The following is an 18,930-nucleotide window of genomic DNA, read 5'->3' on the forward strand; positions in this document are numbered from 1 at the left end:
CACTGAACAGCAGTCACTTCACTTCCGGAAGAGGAGTTTCCAGCAGAGGAAATCTTGAAAAGTTCATCTGTGACAAAAGAAAAATTGGATAGAATTTATTCAACTTTGATGGCAATCTGGATAATGTAAATGTCATTTTGCACTGTTCAAATTCCTGCAGAACCACCTTAAGTATCAAAGAATCACCTGCCAAGTTAACCCAAATCTTAGGTGGTTATTGGTTTCTTATCTGCTGGTACAGGATTGCAGGTTAATCGTCACATTCAGCACTTAACGTGAGTCTTTGTCACTCCTCAGTCACTCCTTCCTGGATCTCAAGTTAATTCATTGTGTGTGCACACCCGCCGCTGCCGTTCCAGAGTCAACTGGAGTTACTCTGCCTCTTATCTGACTACTTGGATTCCTCATATCAATTGAACCCTCTCTTGTATTTTCTTCAGACTGAAGACAGAGTCCTCTTTCCATGACACAAATCTAAAAACGTTAGCCTCCTCCTACTTACACACACACACACATTATGAAATTCCATTCCACGTAATTACAGTTTCAACTCTCCCAGAAATGAAATCTTAAACCAGTCGATCTGGAATCACCTGCTCAGCACTAGTTAGATAGTCTGCTATATAATCAGCCGTCCCCTACAGGAAAGTAACTTTGCGACACTCTGTTTGTTTGTTTTGCCTTGTGTAATGTGCTTGCTCTTGCCCCATTCTGCCTAGAAAAGTCTTCCATTTCGTACAACACCTTGGACTTCCTTTCTATCTGCTACGTTGGATGCTGCCTGATTCATGAATTGCTTTTTGTTGTTGTTGTTTAATTGAAGTATAGTCAGTTTGCAATGTGTCAATTTCTGATGTACAGCGTGATGTTTCAGTCATACGTATACATACATATATTCATTTTTGTATTCTTTTTCACTATAGATTACCAAAAGATATTGAGTATAGTTCTCTGTGCTATACAGAAGAAACTTGTTCATCTATTTTGTATATAGTAGCTAATACTTGCAAATCTCAAACTCCCAATTTATCCCTTCTAGCCCCCTTCCCCCTGTAACCATAGTTTGTTTTCTATGTGAGTCTGTTTCTCTTCTGTAGATAAGTTCATTAGTGTCTTCTTTCTTTTTAGATCCCATGTATGAGTGATGTCGTATGGTAATTTTCTTTCTTTCTGGCTTACTTCACTTAGAATGACGATCTCCAGGTCCATCCATGTTGCTGCAAATGGCATTAATTTAACAGTCTACTTTTTCCTCCCCGAATGGCCTTCCTACCCTTGTTGAAAATCAACCAGCCACAGATGTTTTTTTTTTATTAATAATTTATGTCTTTATTTATATTTATTTATTGAGACATTCTGCTGATTTTCTTTAGTTTTGTGTGTGTGTGTGGCTATGGTTTTCTTTAGCTCTTTGAGCTTGTTTCACACAATTTACTGAAAGCCCGCTAAGTTCATTGTCTGTGCTCCTCGGGCACAGTTCCTGGCAATTCTTCCTGTGAATGGGCCATAATGTCTTGTTCATTTGAATGCTTTATACTTTTTTTGGGGAACTGAACATTTTGAATACTATAATGTAGTAACTCTGGAAATCGTATTTCCCTCCTCTCCAGGGACTGGTCTGTTGCTTGTTCTGGGTTCCAGTTGTTTGCTTTTGTAGCGACTTTTCTGTTTTGTACATGGTATTCTTTGTCATGACTGATCTCTGAAATCTCTTGTTCTTTAGCTGGTGGCCAGCTAATGTTTTGACCGAGATTTCCTCGAATCAAAACAGACAAGTGTTCACAGACTGACTCTGTGCAGGGGAAGATCTTAAATAATTACAAGTTATGTTCTGAGCCTTGGGATCGAGCTGGCATGAAGGTCTGAGGTCTCTTTAGGCCTTTCCCAGCCGTGGATTTTTCCTGGGCCTCTGTGCTTGTTCCCAGTTCCCCTGTGCACATGGACACTTTTAAATGTCCTAATTTCTCTGGGTCTCACATCAACTCTTCTTGAAGCCTTCGTGGTTCAATGGTATTTCTCGGTTACTAATCTCTTTCCCCAGGTGACTGTGAGCCACGGTCCTCTAGTGGCTTCCATGAGCCATGCCTGTTGCTTCCCACAGCTTTTCCTAACCTAAAGTCTGAGCTGTGCCACTTCTGGCCGTCTGAGCTCTAAGTTAGGTGACACAAAGACCAGTTCCTCAGGCAATCCCAAGATGAGTTAGATCATTGAGAGTGAGGTCAGTCATCATCTCTCTGGTTTGAAAAAGGAGGTGGAGATCCGGCCATCAGTTTCCCCAGACCATGTCTCACCGGGCTGGGAGGTGATGTAACAGGAGCAAGTAAAAATGCCACCAAATTTCCTATTTTTTTGTGGATTTTAAAACTCGAACGTCAGTTTGCTTGCTATAGATCTGCAGTTTCCAGAGCTCCTGGTGAAGTTATTTTAGCCAGGTCCACGGCTAGTTGTTTATTTGTTGTTTCCATGGAGAGAGGAGTAACTGGAGCCTCCTACTTAGCCTCTGTTTTTTGGTTTTTTTGGGTTTTTTTGGTGTGTGTTATTTCAGCCATAGAAATATTCATTTATACAGTAAGGGAAAACCTCCTCATGTTCACCTCCTCCCAGGCCCCACGAGGCCCCACCACAAACCACCAGCCAGCTTGCTTGCTATGCACCACCGCCCAGGTGGAGGCGGCAGCATTTGCTGCTCCAGCATTCACCCAAGGATAAAAAGAAACGACACGGCAGGGCGGGGTGGGGCATCAGCTGGCAACCCCCCCATCCTCCCCTGCGGGGGCTCAGGTTGAATTTGGGGGGGTGTGTATTCTCATGCCCAATTCCCACCTCGGCCACAGCTGTCTTGGTGAGGTTCTCTCCAGGCTAGAAGTGCCTTTGATGGACTTAAGGTTACAGCCAGTCCTTGCCGGGGGAAGAGAAGGCTGTTTCTTGTAGAAAAATGCCCTGAATTCAACTGCCCCCAAGGCAAAAAGAAATAAAGGCATGCACGCGTGCACACACATCCGCGCACACCTCCCTCCATGCACACAGGCCTGAGCCCCTCTACCTCCCCCACCAGGCTCAGGTCCTCAAGGATGCTGCTGGCGTCACCGCACGGGTACCAGACACTGCCTGCCGTCTGACGAGGAGTCTAAGAGGAACTGAGACAACCGAGGCTGAGGGGGTAGCCTGTGTGGCCCCACTCAGCGGGGAGGGGGGGCTCGAGGAGTTGCTCAGAACCTAAACCAATGCGAGGAGGCAGGATGAAGGGCACCGACAGCCTCCAGGTCCTGGGGGAACCACGGACTCCTTCCGCCCCGACTCCACGGCTTGCGCTCGCTCTGGCCTCGGCAAGGAGCTCACCTCTCCAAGGATGTGCACAGAAATAGTTTGTTCTTGGCAGGGAGGCTAATGTGCAGGGGCCAGTTCCTTGCGGGGTGAAGCTGCCTGCAAGCAAGAGGAGAAGAGGATCCCCCTGGCAGGGCCAGACCCACTGATGGTGACCTTTGAAGCCACTGCTGAATCATGGCAGGCAGCCCCTCGGGAAGGGGAAGGGGCACCTAGTGTGGGGCAGATCAGGAAGCCAGGAAACCAGGGGATGGAAAGCCTCCCATGATCCCACCGGGGCAGCTGAAGATGTAGATGTGATGCTCTGAGGCTATCGAGTGAGGAAGATGGCTGGGCACGTGTAGGCTCCAGGTTGGCGGTGTCCCAGGAGGCTGGCTCCTTACAGGGCCCCCAGACAAAAAGCCATCGTGAGCCCCTGCTTGGGCCTGTGGTGGCCTGGGCACCTGGCAGGGACTCCCATGTGCCCTGCTCGGGAACGGGGCACTCTGTGTGTGCACAGAAAGCAGGTGCGGCAGCGTGACCCGAGGCCAGCCCCAGCCCAGCCGCAGCGCGCTCGCAGCAGGCTGGCTCCACCCTCCCCCAGGACCTTCCCGTGGACCGATGTTTATTCCCCCTTTGATTTTGGGAGGAGGTGCGAAGGCAAAGGGGGAATTTCATACAAACCTTTCTCTCACAAGCAAGCTTTGAAAAAACAGTCTTACAAGAGCATGAGGAGGAAAAAACAACACACATTTTTTTCTGACACGCAGAGAGCGAGCCAGGCAGGCAGACACTCACCCACACCCAGGCTACATGGCCCCTTGCAGCCGCCCATCGACCTGGCCTCCCTGCTGGTCTCACAGCCCCAGGGTGGGTGGCGGTGTGGGAACAGGCAGGCCGCTCTGCACCGGCACCCTGGACCCAAAGTGGCTGCACGGATTTCTTCTTGGTAGTCTCAGCAGCATCCCTCCGGTTCCGCATTCACGCGTGCACACCGAGTTTACTCAGAACTAGTCCGCTCTGCGTCCTCCTCTTCTTCCAGGATCAGGGGTCAGAGCCAGGGGTCCGCGCGATGTGGTCTGCAATCCAGAGGAACCCCCTGCCCTCCCCCCCAAAGTCAAGCCTTCTGTCTTTTGTTAATTTTTCCTCTTGCTGACACCTGTTTAGGACGGGCCGAAGGGATAAGGCCCGTGGAGCCCCTCGCTGCAAGTCACCACTGGTAAGTCGTTTGCGTGACTGCCGGGGGACAGATTCACAGAGACCTGTGGGTCTGTTCTCGTCTTGCTCGGTCTGGTGAGGAGCAGGAGCCCATGTGTTTTTGCTGATCAGGTGGAACCCGGAACCTCGAGGGTCTTTTAAGTTGTTTTCATCTGATGGTCGGTTCTTTTGGGGAGAGGCCCTCGGGTTGACGCTTCCTTCTACCTTGCGGTGTGGCTGTGTGTTGAACTCCGTTTCAGGAGACGACAGCCGCTCTGTTACCCCTAGAAGTCCGCCCACCTCCACGCTGAGGATGACCCAGATGACATCCCCCTATCCGCCACTGTCCCAGATACACTCCTGCTCTGCTGGGGCTGCCGTCTGGACGCTGCCGTCCGCAGTCTCTGGGCACCATCACCACTTCACGTGTCCAAACTGGTCTCCCCCGACGTATTTAAGACAAACCCCTGGAGGCCAGGCCTCTGCCCCAGAATTCTGGACCCGCCACGTATTATAAACTGAGCATCAGGAGGTACTGACTCTCCTTCCCCTATGGTGGCATCTTCAACAAGGGATGTAGAGGGCACACAGATGTTTGGGCTCTCGAAGTCCTGACAGGCCCCGACTGCTGCTTGTGGGTTCCAGTCGGTCACGTCCAGGAAGAAGGACTCGGAGATGAGCACGTCCTTGTCGGTGGTGCCCAGGCAGCTGAACTTCTGCATCAGCTCGGGGTCCAGCTGGCGCCGCGACCCCGCTCCTCTGGGGTAGGCCCCGGGCCTCTCACAGCCTCACTGGGGAAAGCTCACCCAGACACTCACTCACGCTCGTGTTTCCCCCCTCCAGTCCCCCCAACCCCACCCTCCCCCACCCTCCCATCCTCCCACCTCTCGCCGCCACCGCCTCCCGCTTCTCCACCGCCTCGCCTCTTCGCCGTCTGTTTGAAATTGCTACTTTTTGGTTCAGTGTTCACTTGATTGCTAGAAACGTGACTTGCACTTAAAACTAACGCCTTGTGATGTTTACTAAGATTTCAGCATCACTGGTTAGTTACATCAAGGGAGACGTTCATCCGGAGAAACTGAAAGCAAAAGCAATCTTGAATGTGTTTTCTGACACGTCCCCAAAGTATTGTAAGTAAGAATCCTAAAAAGTGTACTGTGTGCATAATGAATTAACTTGTTGAATGCCATTCTTTCTGTACTTGATAATGTCCTCTATGTTACGAAGCTTTGTAGATGTAACAACCTGAGAGAAAAAGTATAATTAAACACTTGAAAGTTTGTCTATTAGTTTCCAGATTAAATAAAATCTACCACTGTAGGAATGCAAAGTTAAACTTGAAAGCTATACCAATGTTCTTTGTGCAATTATATGCATAAATTAATATATATATTTATATATATATATATATATTATGTATATATGTGAGATAGATACATAAAACTTAAAAAACCCAACACACTATTATGGGTATTTTTCCATTATTTGTACATCTAATTTATATTCTTTAAGAGTTGCCTGATAAAAATATTTTAGCCATCTAGTGACCAATTAATGACTTCTTGGTGTTTTCCAACCTCACACTATTATAAATATCTTTGATATGAACAATTCAGTTTATGTGTCTTTAAATTATATTAATTTTTCAGGACAAATTATTGACTGAAATTGTAAACGCAAAGGTGATACATATGGTTTAGCACTATTTTATAATTACTAGGCAATATGATTTCTAAGGGCTAATTTAATTTTTAAAGGGAACAAAACTTTATTAAAAATTATATTTTTCTGTACCATCTCATTATTGTAATACAGAATGAGAGCAGATCATTTTAAATATTTTTTTTTAAATCACAATGAAACGCTCACAGAATAAGGTGCATATATTTGGAAAGTGATTATGCTTTAGTATCAGCAGGACTTTCTGACTTGGGTGAAGTTGGAAACGCAAAAGAAGGAAGCCAGGATGATTGTCAGGTGCTTGTTCTGGCAGGAGGTGAAAGGGTAAGTAAATCGTGTTGACTTGGTTTTATTTTAGGAAGCACGAAAGAAACAGGAGCAGTTCAAATGTAAATATGTTGCACTGAGAGAAACAACATAGGAGCAGAGAAGCGCCTTACTGGCAGTTGGTGAGGAAAAGGGATGCTCACATTTGGAGAGAGTTACCAACTAGAGACAGAGTTAAGGGGGTGAGCATCTTTTCCGTAGCTGAAGTCCCTCCTGTATATTTGTAAGAGTAAAACGAATTGCATTGTTGCAACAGCTGTACTAAATAACAAAAATCTGTTCTCCTTTCACGAAGAATAGCAATATTATGTCAGCTGTGTCTCTGTGGCTTTTATTAAAGAAAGAAATAAACTTAGCTTTGTATTCGGGGGAAAAATACAGGGGCAAATTGAAGCCCAGGGGCAAATTAGATTGCTCAGGAATAAGAGTACAATGAGAAGAGGTCTGAGATCCAAATCCCCCAATAAAGGTGCATCCATTTAAAGACAAGATCATGACAGAAAACAGGAGAGGAAGCAGAAAAATTGAGCCAATCCAAAAAATGATGGAACTATTTTAAGTCACACACCACAGGAAAAGCAGTATTAGAACTAAAATCAGCTGGATGTCTGTGGATTATGAGAAAGGAAATCAGATTGCAGAGGACCGAAGAATAAACAAAAGGAAAATAAGTGGAGACAAGCAGAGACCAGGCTCTCCTGGAGCAGAGGAGAAATGCTTACAAGAAAATACGGCCCAAAGAGTACTTGTTTATTTTCAGAATAGTGATAATTAAATAAGTTTAAAAGCTGATGAAAAGGAGCCAGGAGAAAGGGAAACGAGAAGTTTCCAAAGGAAAGTGGGCTAATTCAAAGGAAGTATAAGGGGTAGACAGACTTGACTTTTCCGAATGAATGTCTCAACTGGATGGAAAGGCAATCAAGAATGTCTGGGATGCAGACACAATTTAGGGGGTGATGTATCTCAATTTGAAGGCAATTGTCTCTCAGGACCTTGCAAAATTGAATATGCCTTTGTAGAATATCCCCTTGTGGGATACACCTTCCTATCTCTCATTGACCCCAACAAATTTCAATTCCAAGGTTTAAAACAGTAAAGAATCGAGCCAGAGCTCTGCCAGATGTCTCCTTATTGCAAGGAGAGCAAATTCCATAATCTGGGCAATTTCAGAAAACAAACAGCAGTCAGTCTTTATTATTTTGAAAAAAACATTTGTAAACAAATCTTTCCAACTAGGTCAATAATGTTACCAGAAAGGCTATTATGGTATTTAGAAATAGATCTATTATTTATCTGATTATATATATGTGTGTGTATTTTTTCTTTGTCTTGCAAGTATATTTGCTTAGGAACCAACATTTGTTTCTTAAAGCATTTCTCTGCCCCTGCCCTGTCAGTTTCCGTTTGAAAGCACAATGCTCTGTCCAAACAGCACAATTAGCTTCCCATGGAAGAATGAATATACAGATAGGCGTGGACAGACGATTCATAACAATGGAACTCTATTCACAACTTCTGCAACAATCAGCCAAAAGAAGGCAGAATTTGGTAAATGAATGCCAACTTCCTTATTTTGCACTCCTATTTTCAGCTCAAGAGCAATCAGAGAATGCCAAATATGGTCTCCAAACCAGTAACATATGATGCTCCATTTCTGCTTTGCTTACCTCTAGCTTCCCCAAGCCAGCAATCTCCAGTCTTAGCATCCTTGAACCCTTCCTTTTTTTTTTTTTTTTTTGACTTATAAAACTGTACCACTTCCCTATATGACTTTGAATCTTGGCCAAACACAAATGATAGTGGTTTATTCCTATAAATAGCCTCTGCTTTTTTCCTAATTTGAGTGGTTTTTGTTTATTCCTACACCATTAACCGACTGAGTTAGAAGATGAAGACTTAGACTCCGGTGAAGGAAGCTCAGAGGTTCAAATTAAAACATAACTGCTCTGCTTCATTAAAAGAGCAAATGACAACCTTGTTCCATGAGATCACATTTTGCACCTTTAAATTTACAAGGGCATTGCCACCACATGGCTTGCACTTTGCAAAACGGCTTTACATGGTAACAAACTCTCACCGTCTATATTTAACTATTTCAAATTCAGGCTCACTGGAATTTATTCAATACATATATTACATATCATGTGTAAACAGTATGTTTGGGATGAAAACTTCCTTGTTTTATAATTTAAAGTGTCTAGGGCAATGCTTTGCAAATTTGAATGTGCCTGTGAGTCACCAGGGGATCATGTTAGATGCAAACGAACTCCTGAGGTATGCTGGAGCTTGGGATAGCAAAGACGTAGGGTGTTAAGGTTGCTTGTACAGATACCTGCTTACAGACAAAGTGAACAGACAAGAATGAAAAAAAAAAACAACTGGTCAGCACATTTAGTTTGATAAATACCCTCTCTTGAAAGCCAGGAAGAAACTGAGTCAGTTGAATGTTGTGATGAGCTTAGTATCTGTCAAGTCAGAGTCCCCACAAGACTGCCTTCATGCTGACACCGGCTTCAAGTGAAGAGAGGAGGCTTAGAAGAAAAAGAATGCCCCAGGAATATGAAAGCAGACCCACGTGCCCTGTGAAAGGCGGTCTCACACCCCGTTCCTGGCGGCACGTGGAGGAGGTGATGGCCTCCGTGAGGCGAACAGCCAGAATTTAGGAGAAACTTTATCAGAGGTTCCTCATTCACCCTTGTGCTTCAGTAATCTCCTTCGGGGATGACAAACCACACCACACCTAGTGGCTTTAAACAACAACATTTGTTTAGCGACAGACTACTAACACAGGATGAGTGTCTTGTCGTCTATTTTATTGGGAGCCATTAATATGCATCTTGGAAAGAAAGCTCATTGACTTTCAGGGACCATGTAGACCTGGACACCGTGGTGTCAGCTCTCTGTGGGGACAAGGTGCACAGCGGATTACATGATCAGGTGGCCTTATTTTCCTGGCACTGCATGAGATTCCTGGATTCCTGTGCTGCCCTGGAGAGAAGAACCCCTACCAAAAAAAAAAAAAAAAAAAAAGAAAAGAAAAAAGGAGAGAAAGGAGAAGAAAGAAAAGGATTAAGAAAGGCTGAGATTAAAATTTTTAACTGAATGGTAACTATGACTTAGTAACACAATACAATGACGTGACAGCTCTTGCTGTTACAAACAGGATTTCCCAGCACTTGGCTTTTGGTCTCATATACGTGTGAGTATCATTTGCTTTTTTCAGTCAGCTTAGTAATGTTGTAGTAATACTGCCATTTTCTTATATTACTGCAGGAAAAGCATAGGACAACCATCACCATAATGCAGTGGGGGGTGGGGGGGTAAAGGCGAATGCCTTTCTGGCTCTGTGACAAATTCCTGATCTGCCTTTACTCATTTCATCCTCTTAGCATTCTGTACAGAAACGTTATCTTTGTTTTTTAAAGATGAAACCAAGCTTTGAAGGCCATTCTCAGAGTCCATTCTCATGACCATCACACTTCATGGCTACATAAATGAATTAAAGTAGCATTTTGTCATCATAATGATTCAACCTAGAGAAGATTTAATGCACCAATCAGGAGTCTTACTAGGAGCTGGAATCTCGCTCAGAGTAAAAACCTTACGTCAAAAACGAATTTTAGTTTTGCTCTCATTTATTTAATGTATTCCCCACTTGGGAAATTTCTCAGTCTTGGTTTACTAATCATACATCTAAATCATGAACTTCACCCTTCCAGTAATAGAGTTCAAGGGTTTTCCTCTGTTGCTGGTTTTTGTTTTCATTGGCACTATTGTGCCACATCATGGTAATATGAAACTTCAAGTGCTTAGTGTTAAAAATCGCCATGTGTATAATTACCTTGTAACAGATGTTTTAACCTATAGAACATCAAATGACGTCTACATATTTCCCTCATTATGTGCTCTCCTGAAGCTAAACATAAAAAGAGAAGCCATCAAATTAAGATTCATCTGCCGTGCCAATAAGTTTGGGTGAACTTTTCTTTTTCAAGGGTTCTCAAATACCCCTCGGGTCCCTGCTGGTCAGCAAGGAATCTTCTTTACTCACTTGTAAGTTGGACCCTGTACGTTAGGTACCAAGCCAGCTTTCCCAAGAGATCTTTGAAAACACTGGTTTCATAAAGTCAACTTTAATTCCTTAAAAGTGGCGAGTCATACCTGACTAAGCAAACATTATTCTCAAACATAACATTCTGGGCAAGGTCTTGATTGTATAATCAATTTTCCAACTGCTAAAAAGAAGGATAACTTCTTACTGAAGTTGCAACTTCTTAATGCAAATCATTGTACTGCCATGCAAAGTCAGAAGATTGAATACAAGTTTCTGAATTGTGGGGTGTCCATGTTTGGGGGTAAGAGTCAGTAAGAATAATATTATACCATTTAAAAATTTTCCTTACAGTTTACAAAAGCAGATTCTACCAAATTGCTGTGAATCTGTAAATGACTGACTTAAAATGACTGTGGCTAAGTTATAACTGGTAATTTTCAAATGTGAGGATTCTTATGAGCATTCATAACAAGAATAATGCAACTGACAAGGAAATGGTTGTTTCTGGGACATGCAAGACTGATAATAAAGTTAATCAAAAGGAAAAGTTTTAGACAGAATGTCTATAAGCACACTGATTAAGCATATTTTCAAAAAAGACAGTGGATGACATATCCCATATATAAAAATGAACGAACATAATTGTTATAAGGAAAAATATTGACATGTAACATATAATAATTGTGAGATATAATATATATTATACCATGAGTGAAAGAAGAATATCAAATACAGATATTCAGTGAATTTGGAGTAGGTCTTAGATATCTGTATATTTATAAAACTCCATAGGTAAGTCTGAGGTACCTACTCAGCTGAGGCCCACTGGCCTGGAAGATGTTAGATTCAAAATGAAAAAGAAAGGTGAAGCCAAGTAAGCATTTTAAATAGAATTTTAAATTATGACTAATAATACTTATGCCATTACATGAAATCATTTGGCAAAGCAGCACCAGGACTCTAAAAATACAGAAAAAACTAAACAGAACTATTTCAGACTATTTTAGTGTTACTCCTAATGTCATAACATATGGAGAATGAGGGCAGTGACAAAATCCCAGGGACGGCTCATGAAATGCACACTTCCTGAAATGTTTACGTTAATGACATTCAACGTAAGCAAATTTAACTGAGATACGACTATTTCTACTGATTTGACAGCTCTTCCCACAAAACTCATCAATAGTAATATGTCCAAAAAAACCCATACTTTTAGCACTTCTCTTTTTATAATGTGAAAAAACAAATCTTTGTGAATTATCAGATACCTTCTGGAGACTCTCTGAGTTTCAGGTGCAAAAGGTATTCTGAATTTTTTTTTTTTTTACTAATTTTTATCATATTTTAGATCTGCTTTTAAGAAGGCGTAAATTTTAAAAGAAAGGATGTTGTCAAAGGAAATTTGGAAACTTAATTAAAATGAGATCATGGATGCCTGAGGTGGGGGGAAATCTGGTTACGTATTTAATCAAAGTAACAATAAATATCTATAAATAAACATAGAAGATCATACGATTGTTTTGAAAAAAAGCCCTATGGTCTTTCATAAATGAGAAACTTTTGTTTGTTTTCTTAAATAATAAAAGGGATAATAATGACAACATAAGCAGAAAAAAATTATTTCAGTATATCACAGAATGTTTGTTCTCTGGTAAGTTTGCACAGAAAATGAAATAATCATTTGTAGTAGGTGGGATTCTAAAGATATTTCTGCAAGGTTCCTGTTCCCTAGGAATCAATCAAGTACAAATCTAGATAATTCTGTAAAGGAACTGTCCAGATGTAACTAAGGCTGATGTAAATTAAGCAGAATTTAAATAGACTTTTCTGGGTTATTGGGGTGGCCTCAGTGTAGGTGGTCCTATGAGCCCTTAGAAGTAAAGGAGGAAAGAAGAGAAGGACACAAAGATGAGGTAAAAGTGGGGGCCAGAGAAAATATAATAAAATAAAATTTAAAATAAAATAAAATTAAAAGGGGAATAAATAAAAAAGCCAGCTATGAAGCTAAGTGAGGGCATCATGAGCCAAAGAATGTGGGTGGCCTCCAGGAACTGAGGCCTAGGAACTGAGAAAAACCTTCAGCTGACTTCCAGAAAGGAAACAGAATTCAGTACTACAATGACAAGAAACCAGTTTTGGCCCAAAACCAATCAATAATAAGCTTAAAAGCTGCTTCTCCCCATATCTTGGATTGGAAGAATTAATATTGTTAAAATGGCCACACTACCCAAGGCAATCTACAGATTTAATGTGATCCCTATCAAATTGCCCAGGACATTTTTCACAGAACTAGAACAAATAAGCCTAAAATTTATACGGAAACACAAAACACCTAGAATTGTCAAAGCATTACTGAAGAAAAAGAATGAGGCTGAAGGAATAACCTTCCCAGACTTCAGACCATACTCCAGAGCTACAGTCATCAAAAACAGCATGGTTTGGTACAAAAACAGACAAATGGACCAATGGAACAGAATAGAGAGCCCAGAAATAAACCCACAAATTTTTCATCAATTAATCTTTGGCAAAGGAGACAATGGAGTAAAGATAATCTCTTCAGCAAATGGTGCTGGGAAAACTGGACAGCTGCATGTAAATCAGTGAAGTTAGAACACTCCCTCACTCCATACACAAAAATAAACTCAAAGTGGCTTAAAGACTTACACGTAAGAGAAGACACTATAAACCTCTTAGAAGAAAACATAGACAAAACATTCTCTGACATAAATCTCAGCAATGTTCTCCTAGGGCAGTCTACCCAAGCAATAGAAATAGAAGTGAAAATAAACAAATGGGACTTAATTAAGCTTATAAGCTTTTGCATAGCAAGGGAAAACATACGCAAAACAAAACGACAACTTATAGAATGGGAGAAAATATTTGCAAAACATGAGACTGATCAGGGCTTAATCCAGAATATATAAACAACTCATACAACTTAATAAGAAAAAAAAACAAACCACCCAATCCAAAAATGGGCAGAAGAACTAAACAAACAATTCTCCAGTGAAAATATACAAATGGCCAACAGGCACATGAAACAATGCTCAATATCACTAATTTTCAGAGAAGTGCAAATCAAAACTACAATAAGGTATCACTTCATGCCAGTCAGAATGGTCATCATTAAAAAGTCCACAAATGATAAATGCTGGAGAGGGTGCAGAGAAAAAGGGAACCCTCCTACACTGTTGGTGGGAATGGAGTTTGGTGCAGCCATTATGGAAAACAGTATGGAGATTCCTCAATAGACTTACCATATGATCCAGCAATCCCACTCCTGGGCATATATCCAGAGGGAACCTTAATTCAAAAAGATACATGCACTCCAATGTTCATAGCAGCACTATTTACAATAGCCAAGACATGGAAACAGCCTAAATGTCCATCCACAGATGACTAGATAAAGACGCCATGGTGTATTTATACAATAGAATACTACTCAGCCATAAAAAAGAATAAAATAATGCCATATGCAGCAAAATGGATGGACCCGGAGTTGTCATTCTAAGTGAAGTAAGCCGGAAAGAGAAAAAAAAAATGCCATGTGATTTCACTGATATATGGAATCTAAGAAAAAAGACAAAGAAACATATTTGCAAAATAGAAACAGACTCACAGACAGAGAACAAACTTGATTGTGATTACCAGGGTGGGGGTAGGGGGTGCGAGGGGATAAACTGGGAGTTCTTTATTTGCAGATACTAATATATATAGAATAGATAAATAACAAATTCATGCTGTATAATGCAGGGAACTATATTCAATGTCTTATAGTAATTTATGATGAAAAAGAATATGAAAATGAGTATATGTATGTTCACATATGACTGAAGCACTGTGCTATCCTCCAGAAATTGACACAACATTGTAAACTGACCATACGTCAATAAATACACACACACACACACACACACACACACACACACACAAAAGGAAGAAAAAAACCTGATGCTTTCCCAGGCTCTCCAACCCTGCCAACAACTTGATTTTGGCCTGTAAGAATCTAAGCCAACAGCTGGATAAGCCACGCTGTACCTGGACTTCTGACCTACAGAACTAGGTGATAATAAATGTGCGTTCATTACTTTGAGCCTCTAAGTTGGTGGTAATTTGCTATAATGACTAGCAAGCAAAAGACTAGTGTCCCGTTCACATTGTAGGCAAGGCAATAAACCTTAAACCAAGGAAACAAGTGCATCATAATTTAGCATCTTCGCTAAGATGTTAACCCCTTTCATGATTATTCAAACTATGGCAAATAAATTTACTTTCCAAGTTTTGTCTTTCATTATGCCCTTTCATGTTTCAAAAATAAGTGACACTTTATGTCTGATTTCAGGAGCCCTGTGAGACCAGAATTAACTTTCTGGCAATACCAAGATGTTATTAACATAAAAAGTGTTCACTGTTGCTATTTTAAAATAAAGCAATAAATAAAATTTAAAAATTTCAGTTTTGAACCACTTATGTTAATGATCAGTTTTAACCAAAGTAACTAACTTCTATTTTACAGAAGAAACTGGAAAGTAGACAGCTGTGAATTCTACATCATACATCAGCATTTTGACAACGGTAGGGCTTTGCATAACAACAGCATAAAACCTCAAACGTTTCTTCTAAAACTTCTCAAAGTGGTGAAAATGAATACATTTATTAACATGTCTCTTCTCTGTAGCATATAAATTAGAGAGCAAAAGTATGTAAATCTAAAATTATGCAAAATAGTCAAACTACTTAGAAATGACCTAAATACCCAATGACTACTCATGAAATAGCTCAGCTTAATATCAGTACAAGTTACTGATAAGTTACTCAAAAGATATTAAAAATTATATTCAGGCCTTGTGGTACACAAGGAAAAAATAAAAAGCATTAGAAATGCAAAAAATGGAACAAAATTATTATCAAACTTAAATAATATGATTATAATTTATCATCTGGAAGTAGTTCTCTATATGAAGCAGGAATCTTCTCAAATTGTTAGTTTTATAAAAAGCAAAACCTCATTTGACCTTAGGAACAAACACTAGCGTTAAAAATATTAATAGATCTTGTGGAAAAATCAGAGATAATATTTCTGACTTTAATTCAGCTAGACTCTTTTTGAGTGTTTTTTTTTAATAAGTAGGAAATATTAAAGTAAAAGAACACTTTAAAAAAATTTTAAATATACTGAAGGACTGACATCAGTGAAAAATGTCAGAGTTAGGCTCCAAAATTCCACTCCTCCATTAAAGAAATGATAACACTGGCAAAAATTTCCAGAGTGAATTTGTTTTAGAGCTCTGAAGACTAACCAAAAGTTTGCAAAAGACATGGAAGCAAACTATCCATCAACAGAAGAGTGGATAAAGATGTGATATATGTAAAAAGAATGAAATGATGCCTTTTGCAGCATCATGGATGGAACTAGGGATTATATTAAGTGAAGTAAGCCAGACAAAGACAAATATTATGTAATATTGCTTACACATGGAATCTAAAAAAATGATGCAAATGAACTTATTTACAAAACAAAAATAGACTCACAGACATAGAAAACAAACTTATGGTTACCAAAGAGAAAAGCAGGGGGCAGGGTGGGCAAGGATAAATTAGGGGTATAGGATTACCAGACACACACTACTGTATGTAAAATAGATAAGCAATAAGAACCTACTGTGTAGCACAGGGAATGATATTCAATATCTTGTAATATCCCAGAATGGGAAAAAAATCTGACAAAGAATACACACACACACACACACACACATACAACTAAATCACTTTCCTGTACACCCGAAACTAACACAACGTTGCAAATTAACTGTACTTCAATTATAAAAATGGTTAATTGTAAAATATATATTATAGATCTGGTAATTATAAAGGACTGAGTAGAGTGCATTTTCCTGGGGCCTGAAGACAGTGATGGAAATGTTGCAGCATCTGTGATGAAGGAACTTCAGCTAAAATGGGCACATTGAGACTTGACCTTTATTACAGAAATGAGTGTTCCCACTAAGCTTCCTGGGCTTGACTGGTCTTTATGAAACTAAATGCCAATGATGTGGGAAGTCGCTATCTGTCATAGTCTGCATTGTCTGCAATTTACTCACTCACAGCACGTTTTTCTGAAAATCAGAGGTCCTATGATTAGTAGAAGCGTAATGATGTTTACAGCTGTCTCACTGGATGCTCATAGCAGACATTTGTGTAAGCAAGAAGGTCTTAGATTCAGCTCAGAGGTTCCAGTTCAGGAATAAGAAAACTTTGGTACAACATAATTTGCATTAAAATAATTAAGCACACATGACCTGATGAGAGCGGACATTTTTTTAAATTATGAAGTTAATGAAACATGGCTAAGCTTTTTCTCATGATATTGATTTCAGGACCCAAACTTGTTACTTAAATCTTGTTAAATTATTGCTTGTAAACAAAAATGACCTTTCTACAGTGTAATGAATTCAGACACAGCAAGATTCATTAATGACCCATTCTGTGGTGTCTCTTTTCATATGCGTTATTTTATCCAAATAATTTTAAAAATGTAACAGATCTTAGATAGTTACCAAATTCGAGGACTGAGTGTATAGAATGCCTGAAATGCTTATAAGAATGGCATTGGATCAGAAAATGCAGAATCACTGATAATTACATAATCAACCATAGTTACGTCATGTTGCCAACAACTGTAGACAACTTGAAGGGTAACTGTTTAATAAATGTTTGTTGACTCAAGGTCATGATAATAAAGAAACGGGATGAGCTAATATTTCATCACAGTGACCCATCCCCCCACCCTCCACTCCATGCATGCAACATCTCTTGCATTTTAGCAAATATCGCTTTATTCAGAGCACTCATGTGTTCAGAATGACTCCAAGCTTGACTGATGGATATCATGCAAGTCTCAAAATACAAGGATATGTGCAACAAGACCACACTTATGTTAATTTATTAAGTACCTCTCCACAGATAAAGTATTGTTCTAAACACTTATCTGTGTGATTTCATTTAATCCTCCGAGGCAGATACAATTGTTTTTTTCCAGCTTATGGAAGACAAACCTGAGATACAGAGAATTTGAGAGCTTGCTTGAAAACACAGCTACAAAGTGGTAGAGATTTGGTTTGAATCCAAGTATCCCGCATCCAGTCCTATGATGTTAATAACTACTCTACCCTGGTGTGCGTCTGTGCAGAAATATTCCCAAGAAATATTCTGTACTGTAAGGGCTATGAAACACCGTGTAGCTATTAACACATTTAAACTGACATGGAAGTATATTCAAAATAGGACATATTTAAAAAACAAAGCCATCCATGGAACAGAAGACTATTTATGTAAATATAATTGCATGTAATAGACCCAGTGGTGTTCATGGGGGTGTGTGTGTGTGTGTGTGTGCGCATGTGCACGCACACATGTGTGCCATAAAATGTTAACTCAACAGGCCTGAGTTGCTCAAATCCTTCATATTCCAGTGGAAGCTCCTCAGCTGTCTTCTGGGAGATAAGCTCTAAACCTTTGGAATATCCTGCCTGAGGAGAGTCCTTGTTTGCTTGGGGCCTTGGCCCACGCCAGACAGTGTGTGCTCGTGATGTGATTTACTTGGGGGCTTTGGGCTAGGTGGCGCCATTTTTACCCCTGGAGGCACTGGGGACCAAGTTACCAAGGCCAGCTGTGCAGGTGCTCCAGGCCGATGTGAACAAATCGCTCCAAATTTCCAAACACCGAGGCTTGGTTGACAGCACTGTATTCCTGCTGCTGTACATCATTGCTGGGAGAACTGGGAGAGCGCAACCGGAAGCGTGCTCCTAGACTCTCCTGAACTCTGACCTACGCGCCTTTTACCTTTGCTGATTTCAGTCCGTCCTTTCACTGCAATAAATCGTAACTGTGAGCAAAACGACTTGGATGAGCTCTTTCGGGCCTTTTAGCAAATTGTTGAACTTCAGGATGGTCTGACCCCTGACCAAGCGAATCTCAGTAAGATTAATGCTGAACTCCTTTTCAGAAGTAATGAAGGCCAGAAGGCTTTGCAAAGACATATTCAAAGTGCTGAAAGAAAAACCTATCAGCCAAGACCCCTATATCGAGCAAAACTTTCAAAATGAAGGGAAAGACATTCCTCGATAATCAAGGGCCTTTAGTGAGGCTTCCCAGGTTCTTTCCTCCTGCACTGGCCATGATTTGGCCCACATTAACATCTTAGGTCTCAGCAGAGGTGTGTTGTCACCCCACTTACACAGAAAGTGCCAGCTGGGTTGCAAATCATCCCCATTTTATACTTAGAAAAGTACATAGCTTATGTCACATTTTCCAGGGAACTATGCCCAAGAAATCCAGAGATTTGTGTTCTTTTTTTAAACCAGGAGCAA

At 40.7% G+C, this 18,930-nt stretch overlaps 1 pseudogene; it reads right to left on the minus strand.

Moving 5' to 3' along the window:
- Window positions 1-4,328: 4,328 nt before the first annotated feature.
- LOC105094542 (protein ILRUN-like) overlaps window positions 4,329-18,930 on the minus strand; it is a 34,789-nt pseudogene continuing 20,187 nt past the window's right edge.

This window comes from Camelus dromedarius, chromosome 36 (genome assembly GCF_036321535.1).
Source record: "Camelus dromedarius isolate mCamDro1 chromosome 36, mCamDro1.pat, whole genome shotgun sequence".
NCBI classification, from domain to species: domain Eukaryota; kingdom Metazoa; phylum Chordata; class Mammalia; order Artiodactyla; family Camelidae; genus Camelus; species Camelus dromedarius.